The sequence below is a fragment of the Natator depressus genome, chromosome 3 (assembly GCF_965152275.1).
Source record: "Natator depressus isolate rNatDep1 chromosome 3, rNatDep2.hap1, whole genome shotgun sequence".
In the NCBI taxonomy this organism is placed as follows: domain Eukaryota; kingdom Metazoa; phylum Chordata; order Testudines; family Cheloniidae; genus Natator; species Natator depressus.
Window position 1 is genome coordinate 134,954,681 of NC_134236.1, and position 12,213 is coordinate 134,966,893.

General features: G+C 47.1%; 1 long non-coding RNA gene across 4 annotated transcripts; it reads right to left on the reverse strand.

Annotated features, from left to right (window-relative positions):
• Positions 1-312: 312 nt before the first annotated feature.
• LOC141984107 (uncharacterized) lies at positions 313-6,125 on the reverse strand. 4 transcript variants are annotated; one of them, XR_012638654.1, is made up of 4 exons: positions 6,048-6,114; positions 5,454-5,546; positions 1,418-1,828; positions 313-829 (listed from the first exon to the last, which is right to left on the reverse strand). It is a non-coding gene; the product is annotated as an uncharacterized LOC141984107 (long non-coding RNA). The 4 variants fall into 4 exon arrangements; XR_012638653.1 differs by lacking the exon at positions 5,454-5,546 and having other exon boundaries at positions 6,048-6,125; XR_012638652.1 differs by lacking the exon at positions 6,048-6,114 and having other exon boundaries at positions 5,454-5,983.
• Between the last annotated feature and the right edge of the window lie 6,088 nt (positions 6,126-12,213).

Below are 12,213 nucleotides of genomic sequence, written 5' to 3' on the forward strand. Positions count from 1 at the left end.
GCAGTACGCATCAGAGAAGCTTTGAAAACCAGTTTCATGACTGGCCAGGCTACGGTGTGAAAGTTCTGTTTGTTTCTCCTTGATGAAACCCCCCGCCCCTTGGTTCACTCTACTTCCCTCTAAGCTAACCACCCTCTCCTCCTCCCTTCGATCACCGCTTGCAGAGGCAATAAAGTCATTGTTGCTTCACATTCATGCATTCTTTATTCATTCATCACACAAATAGGGGGATGACTACCAAGGTAGCCCAGGAGGGGTGGTGAAGGAGGGAAGGAAAATGCCATACAGCACTTTAAAAGTTTACAACTTTAAAATTTATTGAATGACAGCCTTCTTTTTTTTGGGCAATCCTCTGTGGCGGAGTGGCTGGTTGGCCGGTGGCCCCCCCACCGCGTTCGTGGGCGTCTGGGTGTGGAGGCTATGGAACTTGGGGAGGAGGGCGGTTGGTTACACAGGGGCTGTAGTGGCAGTCTGTGCTCCAGCTGCCTTTGCTGCAGCTCAACCATACACTGGAGCATACTGGTTTGATCCTCCAGCAGCCTCAGCATTGAATCCTGCCTCCTCTCATCACGCTGCCGCCACCTTTCAGCTTCAGCCCTCTCTTCAGCCCGCCACTTACTCTCTTCAGCCCGCCACCTCTCCTCCCGGTCATTTTGTGCTTTCCTGCAGTCTGACATTATTTGCCTCCACGCATTCGTCTGTGCTCTGTCAGTGTGGGAGGACAGCATGAGCTCGGAGAACATTTCATCTCGAGTGCGTTTTTTTTTCTTTCTAATCTTCACTAGCCTCTGGGAAGGAGAAGATCCTGTGATCATTGAAACACATGCAGCTGGTGGAGAAAAAAAAAGGGACAGCGGTATTTAAAAAGACACATTTTATAAAACACTGGCGACACTCTTTCAGGGTAAACCTTACTGTTAACATTAAATACATAGCACATATGCTTTTGTTACAAGGTCGCATTTTGCCTCCCCCCACCACGTGGTTACCCCCTCAACCCTCCCCCCTCCCTGTGGCTAACAGCGGGGAACATTTCTGTTCAGCCGCAGGCAAACAGCCCAGCAGGAATGGGCTCCTCTGAGTGTCCCCTGAAGAAAAGCACCCTATTTCAACCAGGTGACCATGGATTATATCTCACTCTCCTGAGGATAACACAGAGAGATAAAGAACGGATGTTGTTTGAACACCAGCAAACATACACTGCAATGCTTTGTTGTACAATGATTCCCGAGTACGTGTCACTGGCCTGGAGTGGTAAAGTGTCCTACCATGAAGGACGCAATAAGTCTGCCCTCCCCAGAAACTTTTTGCAAAGGCTTTGGGAGTATATCCAGGAGAGCCGCAAATGCCAGGGCAAAGTAATCCTTTCACATCCTTGCTTTTAAACCATGTATAGTATTTTAAAAGGTACACTCACCGGAGGTCCCTTCTCCGCCTGCTGGGTCCAGGAGGCAGCCTTGGGTGGGTTCGGGGGGTACTGGCTCCAGGTCCAGGGTGAGAAACAGTTCCTGGCTGTCGGGAAAACCGGTTTCTCCGCTTGCTTGCTGTGAGCTATCTACGACCTCATCATCATCATCATCATCTTCTTCGTCCCCAAAACCTGCTTCCGTATTGCCTCCATCTCCATTGAAGGAGTCAAACAACACGGCTGGGGTAGTGGTGGCTGAACCCCCTAAAATGGCATGCAGCTCGTCATAGAAGGGCATGTTTGGGGCTCTGACCCGGAGCGGCCATTCGCCTCTCTGGTTTTCTGGTAGGCTTGCCTCAGCTCCTTCAGTTTCAGGCGGCACTGCTTCGGGTCCCTGTTATGGCCTCTGTCCTTCATGCCCTGGGAGATTTTGACAAAGGTTTTGGCATTTTGAAAACTGGAACGGAGTTCTGATAGCACGGATTCCTCTCCCCATACAGCGATCAGATCCCGTACCTCCCGTTCGGTCCATGCTGGAGCTCTTTTGCGATTCTGGGACTCCATCATGGTCACCTCTGCTGATGAGCTCTGCATGGTCACCTGCAGCTTGCCACGCTGGCCAAACAGGAAATGAGATTCAAAAGTTCGTGGTTCTTTTCCTGTCTACCTGGCCAGTGCATCTGAGTTGAGAGTGCTGTCCAGAGCGGTCAAAATGGAGCACTCTGGGATAGCTCCCGGAGGCCAATACCGTCGAATTGTGTCCACAGTACCCCAAATTCGACCCGGCAAGGCCGATTTAAGCGCTAATCCACTTGTCAGGGGTGGAGTAAGGAAATCGATTTTAAGAGCCCTTTAAGTCGAAATAAAGGGCTTCATCGTGTGGACGGGTGCAGGTTTACATCGATTTAATGCTGCTAAATTCGACCTAAAGTCCTAGTGTAGACCAGGGCTTAGAGACTAAACAATTTATTTGAGCATAAGCTTTCGTGAGCTACAGCTCACTTCATCGGATGCATACTGTGGAAAGTGTAGAAGATCTTTTTATACACACAAAGCATGAAAAAATACCTCCCCCCACCCCACTCTCCTGCTGGTAATAGCTTATCTAAAGTGATCACTCTCCTTACAATGTGTATGATAATCAAGCTGGGCCATTTCCAGCACAAATCCAGGGTTTAACAAGAAGGTCTGGGCGGGGGGGGGGGGGGGGAAACAAGAGGAAATAGGTTACCTTGCATAATGACTTAGCCACTCCCAGTCTCTATTCAAGCCTAAGTTAATTGTATCCAATTTGCAAATGAATTCCAATTCAACAGTCTCTCGCTGGTGTCTGGATTTGAAGTTTTTTTGTTGTAATATCGCAACTTTCATGTCTGTAATCACGTGACCAGAGAGATTGAAGTGTTCTCCAACTGGTTTATGAATGTTATAATTCTTGACATCTGATTTGTGTCCATTTATTCTTTTACGTAGAGACTGTCCAGTTTGACCAATGTACATGGCAGAGGGGCATTGCTGGCACATGATGGCATATATCACATTGGTGGATGTGCAGGTGAACGAGCCTCTGATAGTGTGGCTGATGTAATTAGGCCCTGTGATGATGTCCCCTGAATAGATATGTGGGCACAGTTGGCAACGGGCTTTGTTGCAATGATAGGTTCCTGGGTTAGTGTTTTTGTTGTGTGGTATGTGGTTGCTGGTGAGTATTTGCTTCAGGTTGGGGGGCTGTCTGTAGGCAAGGACTGGCCTGTCTCCCAAGATTTGTGAGAGTGTTGGGTCATCCTTCAGGATAGGTTGTAGATCCTTAATAATGCGTTGGAGGGCTTTTAGTTGGGGGCTGAAGGTGACGGCTAGTGGCGTTCTGTTATTTTCTTTGTTAGGCCTGTCCTGTAGTAGGTGACTTCTGGGAACTCTTCTGGCTCTGTCAATCTGTTTCTTCACTTCCGCAGGTGGGTATTGTTGTTGTAAGAACGCTTGATAGAGATCTTGTAGGTGTTTGTCTCTGTCTGAGGGGTTGGAGCAAATGCGGTTGTATCGCAGAGCTTGGCTGTAGACAATGGATCGTGTGGTGTGGTCAGGGTGAAAGCTGGAGGCATGTAGGTAGGAATAGCGGTCAGTAGGTTTCTGGCATAGGGTGGTGTTTATGTGACCATCGTTTATTAGGACTGTAGTGTCCAGGAAGTGGATCTCTTGTGTGGACTGGACCAGGCTGAGGTTGATGGTGGGATGGAAATTGTTGAAATCATGGTGGAATTCCTCAAGGGCTTCTTTTCCATGGGTCCAGATGATGAAGATGTCATCAATATAGCGCAAGTAGAGTAGGGGCGTTAGGGGACGAGAGCTGAGGAAGCGTTGTTCTAAGTCAGCCATAAAAATGTTGGCATACTGTGGGGCCATGCGGGTACCCATAGCAGTGCCGCTGATTTGAAGGTATACATTGTCCCCAAATGTGAAATAGTTACGGGTAAGGACAAAGTCACAAAGTTCAGCCACCAGGTTAGCCGTGACATTATCGGGGATAATGTTCTTGACGGCTTGTAGTCCATCTTTGTGTGGAATGTTGGTGTAGAGGGCTTCTACATCCATAGTGGCCAGGAGGGTGTTTTCAGGAAGATCACCGATGGATTGTAGTTTCCTCAGGAAGTCAGTGGTGTCTCCAAGGTAGCTGGGAGCGCTGGGAGCGTAGGGCGTCTACATAGCCAGACAATCCTGCTGTCAGGGTGCCAATGCCTGAGATGATGGGGCGTCCAGGATTTCCAGGTTTATGGATCTTGGGTAGCAGATAGAATATCCCAGGTCGGGGTTCCAGGGGTGTGTCTGTGCGGATTTGTTCTTGTGCTTTTTCAGGGAGTTTCTTGAGCAAATGCTGTAGTTTCTTTTGGTAACTCTCAGTGGGATCAGAAGGTAATGGCTTGTAGAAAGTGGTGTTGGAGAGCTGCCGAGCAGCCTCTTGTTCATATTCCGACCTATTCATGATGACGACAGCACCTCCTTTGTCAGCCTTTTTGATTATGATGTCAGAGTTGTTTCTGAGGCTCTGGATGGCATTGTGTTCTGCACGGCTGAGGTTATGGGGCAAGTGATGCTGCTTTTCCACAATTTCAGCCCGTGCACGTCTGCGGAAGCACTCTATGTAGAAGTCCGGTCTGCTGTCTCAACCTTCAGGAGGAGTCTGGAAGGAGTCTGTGCTGGAAATGGCCCACCTTGATTATCATACACATTGTAAGGAGAGTGATCACTTTAGATAAGCCATTACCAGCAGGAGAGTGGGATGGGGGGAGGTATTTTTTCATCCTTTGTGTGTATAAAAAGATCTTCTACACTTTCCACAGTATGCATCCGATGAAGTGAGCTGTAGCTCACGAAAGCTTATGCTCAAATAAATTGGTTAGTCTCTAAGGTGCCACAAGTACTCCTTTTCTTTCTACCGAGACAGCTACCAAAGGAGCTGTCTCAGTAGTTTATGTACTCATGTGCTCCTTATGGGCACCTGAGTCTCATCAATAGCACTGTCACAGTGAGGAAACAGGGTGGGCAGTAGAGTTGTCTACAGTGCAACACATTCGTAGGGCTACAGTGTGGACACTATGAAGTTGGGAGTGGTGCTAAAGACTCTGGAATAGGGTTACTTTGACTCAGGTCTGAACACCGCAGTGTGGACGCCAAAGCCCCATGTTCGAACATGGGTCAGAAAATCTTAACCTAGGGTTAAAATGCAGTGTAGACGCTCAAGCCCAGGGTTTCCGGACATAGTTCAGCTGACTTGAGTCCCACTAACCTTAGGCTTACATTGCTGCGTAGACATACCATTAGGGATTAATTCTGATCTCACACTGGTTCATATCAGGAATGACTCCACAGAGTCAGTGAAGTTAGTGTGTAAAACTGTTTTGATATCAGAGTAGCAGCCATGTTAGTCTGAATTCGCAAAAAGAAAAGGAGTACTTGTGGCACCTTAGAGACTAACAAATTTATTTGAGCATAAGCTTTCGTGATCTACAGCTCACTTTATCGGATACCAGAATCAGGCCCTTAATCTTACCATCATCTTGCAGCTTTACAAACTAAGGACTACAGGCTGCTTGTGCTCTTCTATAATGATCTGGTCTTTCTGGCACATTGTATAACATTAAGACTAGTGGGAAAAAAACAAACAGTGGCAGTCATTCAAATACCAATCCACATACAAGGAAGATCCAGAACTATTAGTTTAAGAAAACCGATCAATATTACCTTCACACATAAATAATAAAAGGAAATGTTTAATCACTAACTTTGCCAAAGCTTCTGATGCTGTGAAACAGACATATTTGTTCCACTTTGAGAGCGGAATGGAGCTTGGGTTTAAGATAAGCAGACTTTATCCATTTATAATAGTCATAAGCAGGGCCCTCCTTAGCCATTTGGGTGCCCTATGCAGCCCCCCCCACGGTGTGGGGCGCCAGGCCTTCCCCCCGCCAAGGTCTGGGAGGCAGGAGCTCTTGAGTGCCACTTTTGGGGGCCTCACAGGCCCAGAGTGGCCCGGGAGATTAGCGGGGGGCCTGGAGGAGCCCGCGCCGCTTCCCTCGCCCCGACCGCAGCCATGCGTGGCTGGGGGGAAGGCGCTTGAGGGGGGGACCCCCCCACCCCCACTCACCAGCAGTGCCGGGAAGCGGAGCAGCCCGGCCCCAGCTCGCTCTACTTCTCCAACTCCCAGCCGCGGCGCTCCGCTTCCCGCCGCTGGTGAGGGGGGCGGGCGGTCCTTTCTTCGTGCTCACGGGAGGCGGGAAGCGGAGTGCCGCGGCTGGGAGCTGGCGCAGTGGAGTGGGCTGAGGCCAGGCTACTCCGCTTCCCGCCGCTACCGGGGAGCGCCGGCTCGCTGGGGGAAGAGGTGGAATGGGGGCGGGCCGGGGGCGGAGCAGGGGGGAAGGGGAAGAGGCGGGGCGGAGGGAGTTGTCCGGGGCCCCACACCCCTGTAGGGAGGGCCCTGCCCCTTGCAGTGGGCGCAGCCCGCGGGCGGCCGAGGGACAGGGCTGGTGGCCGGGGCTGGTGCTGCGGCGTATGCAGCATGCAGCTGCCTAGGGCACCATGACATTTGGGGCAATTTGGTGCCCCAAGTTTCATGGTGACCTACGCAGCTGCGTTATGCCTAAGGAGGGCCCTGATCATAAGAGTTACTAGGGTAAAAAGAAAAGGAGGACTTGTGGCACCTTAGACACTAACAAATTTATTTGCGCATAAGCTTTTGTGAGCTACAGCGCACTTCATCGGATGCATTCAGTGGAAAATACAGTGGGGAGATTTATATACATAGAGAACATGAAACAATGGGTGTTACCATACACACTGTTACCAGAGTGATCAGGTAAGGTGAGCTATTACCAGCAGGAGAGGGGGGGAAAAAAACACCCTTTTGTAGTGATAATCAAGGTGGGCCATTTCCAGCAGTTGACAAGAATGTGTGAGGAACAGTAGGGGGGGAAATAAACATGGAGAAATAGTTTTACTTTGTGTAATGACCCATCCACTCCCAGTCTCTATTCAAGCCTAAGTTAATTGTGTCCAGTTTGCAAATTATTTCCAATTCAGCAGTATCTAGTTGGAATCTTTTTTTAGAAGTTTTTTCTTAAAGAATTATCACTTTTAGGTCTGTAATCGAGTGACCAAAGAGATTGAAATGTTCTCTGACTGGTTTTTGAATGTTATAATTCTTGACGTCTGAATTGTGTCCAATTTATTCTTTTACGTAGAGACTGTCCAGTTTGGCCAATGTACATGGCAGAGGGGCATTGCTGGCACATGATGGCATATATCACATTGGTAGATGTGCAGGTGAACGATAGTGATAGTGTGGCTGATGTGATTAGGCCCTATGGTGGTGTCCCCTGAATAGATATGTGGACACAGTTGGCAACAGGCTTTGTTGTAAGGATAGGTTCCTGGGTTAGTGTTTTTGTTGTGTGGTTGCTGGTGAGTATTTGCTTCAGGTTGGGGAGCTGTCTGTAAGCAAGGACTGGCCTGTCTCCCAAGATTTGTGAGAATGATGGGTCGTCCTTCAGGATAGGTTGTGGATCCTTGATGATGCGCTGGAGAGGTTTCAGTTGGGGGCTGAAGGTGATGGCTAGTGGTGTTCTGTTATTTTCTTTGTTGGGCCTGTCCTGTAGTAGGTAATTTCTGGGTACTCTTCTGGCTCTGTCAATCTGTTTCTTCACTTCAGCAGGTGGGTATTGTAGTTGTAAGAACGCTTGATAGAGATCTTGTTGGTGTTTGTCTCTGTCTGAGGGGTTGGAGCAAATGCGGTTGTATCGTAGAGCTTGGCTGTAGACAATGGATCGTGTGGTGTGGTCTGGATGAAAGCTGGAGGCATGTAGGTAAACATAGCAGTCAGTAGGTTTCCGGTATAGGGTGGTGTTTATGTGACCATCGCTTATTAGGACTGTAGTGTCCAGGAAGTGGATCTCTTGTGTGGACTGGACCAGGCTGAGGTTGATGGTGGGATGGAAATTGTTGATATCATGGTGGAATTCCTCAAGGGCTTCTTTTCCATGGGTCCAGATGATGAAGATGTCACCAATGTAGTGCAATATCGTAGGGGCATTAGGGGATGAGAGCTGAGGAAGCGTTGTTCTAAGTCAGCCATAAAAATGTTGGCATACTGTGGGGCCATGCGGGTACCCATAGGAGTGCCGCTGATTTGAAGGTATACATTGTCCCCAGATGTGAAGTAGTTATGGGTAAGGACAAAGTCACAAAGTTCAGCCACCAGGTTAGCCGTGACATTATCGGGGATAGTGTTTTTGACGGCTTGTAGTCCATCGTTGTGTGGAATGTTGGTGTAGAGGGCTTCTACATCCATAGTGGCCAGGAGGGTGTTTTCAGGAAGATCACTGATGGATTGTAGTTTCCTCAGGAAGTCAGTGGTGTCTCGAAGGTAGCTGGGAGTGCTGGTAGCGTAGGGCCTGAGGAGGGAGTCTACATAGCCAGACAATCCTGCTGTCAGGGTGCCAATGCCTGAGATGATGGGGCGTCCAGGATTTCCAGGTTTATGGATCTTGGGTAGCAGATAAAATATCCCAGGTCGGGGTTCCAGGGGTGTGTCTGTGCGGATTTGTTCTTGTGCTTTTTCAGGGAGTTTCTTGAGCAGATGGTGTAGTTTCTTGTGATACCCCTCAGTGGGATCAGAGGGTAATGGCTTGTAGAATGTGGTGTTGGGGAGCTGCCGAGCAGCCTCTTGTTCATATTCCGAGCTATTCATGATGACGACAGCACCTCCTTTGTCAGCCTGTTTGATTATGATGTCAGAGTTGTTTCTGAGGCTCTGGATGGCATTGTGTTCTGCACGGCTGGGGTTATGGGGCAAGTGATGCTGCTTTTCCACAATTTCAGCCCGTGCATGTCTGTGGAAGCACTCTATGTAGAAGTCCAGTCTGTTCTTTCGACCTTCAGGAGGAGTCCACCCAGAATCCTTCTTTTTTGTAGTGTTGGTAGGAAGGTCTCTGTGGGTTAGAATGTTGTTCAGAGGTGTGTTGGAAATATTCCTTGAGTCGGAGACGTCGAAAATAGGATTCCAGGTCACCGCAGAACTGTATCATGTTTGTGGGAGTGGAGGGGCAGAAGGAGAGGCCCTGAGATGGGACAGATTCTTCCCCCTCTGTGTTGAATTCATTATGCTTACTCACAAGAAACTTCTGCTAACAGGAGTAATGCAACTACTAGAGAACATGAAAAGGAGTACTTGTGGCACCTTAGAGACTAACAAATTTATGAGCATAAGCTTTTGTGAGCTACAGCTCACTTCATCGGATGCATGCAGCGGAAAATATAGTGGGGAGATTTTATATACACAGAGAACATGAAACAATGGAAGTTACCATACACATTGGAAAGAGAGTGATCAGGGAAGGTGAGCTCTTACCAGCTGGAAAGGGGGGAAAAAAGACCCTTTTGTAATGATAATCAAGGTGGGCCATTTCCAGCAGTTGACAAGAACGTGTGGGGAACAGTGGCAGCGCGGGGGAATAAACATGCTCTTCCTGTTAACGAATCAGCCAAAATATCAACTACACTTTGATTATTAGACCTTTTTCACTGACAACGTACAAGGCAGAAAGAAAGCAGCTTCCTTTGGACATCGCAGGTTCAGTTCACAAGCCTGGTACTTAGAAACTATTGTGTGTGAATTGAGAGAGTTTGATATGGAATCACTAAAAAAAAGAGTGAACCCAACAATCTCATTTACTTTCAAGAAATCCTTCCCAAGGTATAAAACCAGCATTAAACTTGCACTCTAACCCAGAGCATAATTAAAACAAACTAACAAAACCAAAACTTCTTCAAAGCATATCAATCAGTCCATTATCACCTATTTTTATCTTCGATAACCATGGAAACTGGGGCAAAACTGGCTGCTGAATGATGGAAGAATATATTTGATGAAAAATGCTAAAATTTACAACTAATAGTAGTTGGATCGCCTCCAACTAGCAGGAATGTAAATTGTGGTGATATGTTTATGCCAAAATTTATTGTAAACATGTAAAATATTACTCTGTATTATTTAAAATTTTCAAAATCTTTTGGGTTTCCATACAAATGTATTGACTCTGGGTATTGAAAAGGGAACACATGGCCTATTGTTGAACAGATTTACGCAGGGATGCAAGCGGACGAAGTCTGTAGGCCAGCATTTTCAGCTTAAAGTTAAGGCTGCCTGTAGAACACCTGCACCTCCCACAGCATTCCCCTGACAACCGTGGGCGCTGCAGCTGCACATCACCTCTGAAAAGAAGCCCCCCTTATTTAGCCATCAGAGACTTTCTTGTAGGGTGGGAGTAAGCACATCTTAATGAGGAGCTGAACAAATCCATAATCCTCCATAGAGATTTTGCTCTTATAAACAGAGTAAGAATTAAAATGCTGAGTGTGGAAATCAGATGTGGGCTGCAAGTGGAAGAGAGCTGAATGTGCAGATTTCGTTGTTATTGTTTCAATTCATTACTCAGGTGGGAGCAGCTGTTTTGACTCTTGTTTACTGAGAGAAAGATGGAATGTAGGAGCCAGAATTTTCCACAGCAGCTGGGTGTCTCCTTAGCAGGAGGCGAGAGTGTTGTGCCTGGGGCAGCTGGGTTGGGTGGTCAGTGATGCGAATTTGTAGCACCCAGCGCATACACAGTGTTGTCACCAGTATTTTGCAGTATAACTCTTGTATGAACCTTCAGAAAGACACACCAGGTATAAACAATAACAACCTGTTTCACTGTTCATGAACATTTCCTTCCTTCCTTCCTTCAGCAATTCCCCACTTGGAAAATTGCTATCAATTCAACAGCTACAATTTTCTATGAATCAATCAAATTGGTTGATTGAAAAATTGACGGTACTGTTCCCAACATATTTTTTGTGCAGAAAGGGATGATCAAAGTTCAAATTTCATGGTGCCAGCAGTGCTGTTACTGTTAGTCAGGCAAAGGGAACAGTCATGAAACTCAGTTCAATTGAAATGGTTTCCTTGTACTTTTATACAAAATACATAGGACTGTTCTGTTTTATGAGCAAGCAACATATTGCTCTGGTGGAAGGAATTAAACTACATTAGTGGGAAAATTATCCTACCCTGTGAGTGTTCTATTGGGTGCATGAGTTTTATCAACTGGGTCCTGATTTTGTAACTAAAAGACTGAATTAAGATTTGCATTTTCTGTCTCTTACTATGGCCTAATTCTTTTTGGCATTCACAACCACCACCAGTCACAGTTTTAACAATAGCATTGTCACAAGGAGAAAAGATCAACAGGAAAGTCTATACGCACTGCAGACAAGCCAACTCTCACGAACTGATGGCAAGAATCATGATTTCTGAGTAAAATTAAGCCTCACTCATGATCTCAGCAGGATAGAACTCTCAAATGTCAGGATGTTTTCCCCCAGCAGTGGCACAAATGTGTTTCCAATCAAACAGGAGTTATCCTACCCTAAACCAAGGAATGAGGTTTCTCCATCAGGCAGTTAATTCCAAAAAACTTTGAAAGATAATGAGAATTCATTTACATATCAGATAAACAAAGCTATCAAGCTAATAAGTGGGGGGGAAGAGAAAGCTCGTTAGACCCCAGCAGGGACAGAAACTTCATCTGCGATATAAAGAAGGGGGAGGGCCAACCCTCAACTAAGCAACTGAATCGACTGGAAAAAATAATCCTGACATCTGAGAGTAGCAGCCCCAAAGCGGCTGCTCCCCTGCCAGTCTGAGAAGTGGGAAAAGAGGTGAGGCTGCGGTGAGGAGGAATGGGAGGGCTATACTGATGGTGTGTTCTGAGTAGATGGGGTGAGTGCTGGGAAGGTGAACTGAGATTGGTGGGGGTTGATGGAGTAGGTGGTTGAACTGATGGGGTGGTGATAATGGGGCTGGGGGACTGAACTGAGCGGGGGCTGAATTGAGGGAGGTTGAGTGGGGACAGAACTGATGTGGGACAGGATTAATTGCTGGATAGGAGATGGGCAGATGTGGGATGAGAGCTCTGCAGCAGGGATCAAAATCACCTTATCCAGTGCATGTGGGAGAGCTGGCAACACTGTCACATGCACACACCCTGTGGATAGGCAGAGGGAGTTCAAAAATCACGAGACTGACCTAAAAAACACAATATAATCTTTTATAGATCTGGACAAGGAGAAGAAGTCTGGAAATAAATGTGAGAAGGGAGGGACTGGCAGTAGAAACAAAAGTGAAACTGTTAGAGCAGCAAAAACAACAAGGAGTCTTTGTGGCACCTTAGAGACTAACAGATTTATTTGGGCATAAGCTTTTGTGGGCTAAAACCCTA